We start from the raw sequence: 2,115 nt of genomic DNA, 5'->3' as shown, positions 1-2,115 counted from the left end.
AGCTCTTTGCGACCCTATAGACTGTAACCCACCGGGCTCCTTTGTCTATGGGATTTCCCAGGCAAGAATACTGGAATGGGCTACCATTTCCTTCTCCAGGGGATCTTCCCAACCCAGGGATTGAACCCGCATCTCCTGCATTGCCAGAGGATTCTTTACTGCTGAGCCACCAAGAAAGCCCCAGGTAAGGTGTGCATGGGAGTTTATTACATCATTTTCTCTATTTCTATGTATATTTGAAAATTCCCGCCTTTTGAAACGAGTGGCGGGGAACTGCTCCCGAAGCTCCTGGCGTCGCTGTCTGCTGGGTGGAAACGTGTACCGTCATCCGTGGGCCTGGCCATGGCGCTGCAACTCTCTCGGGAGCAAGGCATCACCTTGCGCGGGAGCGCCGAGATCGTGGCCGAGTTCTTCTAATGGTTATACAAGTGTTCAGTTCAGAAACTGGTGGTAGTCATCTCAAATGTTGAAAGTGGAGAGGTCCTTGAAAGATGGCAGTTTGATATTGAGTTCAAAAGATGCAAAAGATGACAGTGCACCCAGAGAAAAGTCTCAGAAAGCTCTCCAAGATGAAATCCGTTCAGTGATCAGACAGATCACAGCTACAGTAACATTTCTGCCACTGTTGGAAGTTTCTTGTTCATTTGATCTCCGCATTTATACAGACAAAGATCTGGTTGTACCTGAAAAATGGGAAGAGTCGGGACCACAGTTCATTACCAATCCTGAGGAAGTTTGTCTTCGTTCATTTACTACTACAATTCACAAAGTAAAGAGCATGGTAGCCTACAAAATTTCTGTCAATGACTGAGGATGAGATATGGACAATGACGTACTTGTAACTCTCAAATGTGGTTTTCCTACCAGGTCAACTGTAGTTGGTATGTTTTACTTCATTGGTTAATTTTTAGATGAGGAAAACTTAACATGATACCTAACTGAATCTGTGCAAAATTGTTCCATTTTTGGTACCTATCTGACTTTCCATAGGGTTGACATAAGTTACTGTGCAGATTGCATCAGTACTGCAGTGTTACTTTCTTTGGAGGTAGTAACCATAGGTGGAAAAACTTTTGCTAAATGCCTTTCTAAATCAGACTTTTGGTCAAGTAGCTTGACTCAGAATGTAGAGAAATATTTAAATATGAAATAGAACAAAAGAAATATGAATATTCAGAATCTTCATTTACATCCTGAAAGTAACTAATGATAGTCCATAAGTAGTGACATATTTCTCCTATTGCATCCTCTTGTCATTTATTTCATTTGTATAGTTTCTGTATTGAAAAAATGTCCAATTATTTGAGTTTAATTTATGTAACTTGAGCCTATAAAGCTGTGCATATTCCCACTTTTCAAATTGTTGTGATACAGAACTCTTAAGAATGTCTTTTATGTTTTATAAAATCAAGCTTTAAATGGCAATGATGAAATAAAGTTAAATGTGTATGTTTTAAATTTGTATTAAATTTTTTATATTGGTGTATTGATACAGTTATGTAGTTATTATGGATTCAGTACGGCATATTATTTCTTGTGCCTACTATATTGTAGGGAGGGCCTAAGGACACAAAGTAGAGTAAGTCTTGAGGCACTTTCAATTCATTGGACAAACTTTTATTAAACCTCCTTCACCTTATAACAGTAGATTTAAAATAAACATTGTTCTTTATGTGAAAAAAAAAAAAAAAGAAAAAAGAAAATTCCCTATGTCTATGTAAAAGAAGGAGGAGAAAGAGAAGAATCTGAAATACATTCTAAACCATAACTAGTAAAGAGTTTAATTTACTTCTCTTTTGCCACTTCATTTATTTTTTAATTGAAAGAAAATTGCTTAACAGAATTTTGTTGTTTTCTGTCAAGCATCAACAAGAATTAGTCATGGTACACCCATGTCTCCTCCCTCCTAAACCTCTCTCCTATCTCTCTCCCCATCCCACCCATCTAGATTGTCACAGAGTCCCTGTTTAAGTTCCCTGAGTCATACAGCATATTCCCATTGGCCATCTATTTTATATATGGTATTGACAGTTTCCATGTTACTCTTTCCATACATCTCACCCTCTCCTTCCTCTCCTTCCCTCACGTCCATAGGTCTGTTCACCATGTCTGTTT

General features: G+C 38.2%; 1 pseudogene; it reads left to right on the top strand.

Annotated features, from left to right (window-relative positions):
• The first annotated feature begins 254 nt into the window (after positions 1–254).
• On the top strand, positions 255–1,458 carry LOC129645020 (mitotic spindle assembly checkpoint protein MAD2A-like; annotated as a pseudogene).
• Positions 1,459–2,115: the final 657 nt, after the last annotated feature.

This window comes from Bubalus kerabau, chromosome 2 (assembly GCF_029407905.1).
Source record: "Bubalus kerabau isolate K-KA32 ecotype Philippines breed swamp buffalo chromosome 2, PCC_UOA_SB_1v2, whole genome shotgun sequence".
Taxonomy (NCBI): domain Eukaryota; kingdom Metazoa; phylum Chordata; class Mammalia; order Artiodactyla; family Bovidae; genus Bubalus; species Bubalus kerabau.
The sequence above is the reverse complement of the archived record's forward strand: the minus strand, read 5'-3'. Positions and strand labels throughout refer to the sequence as shown.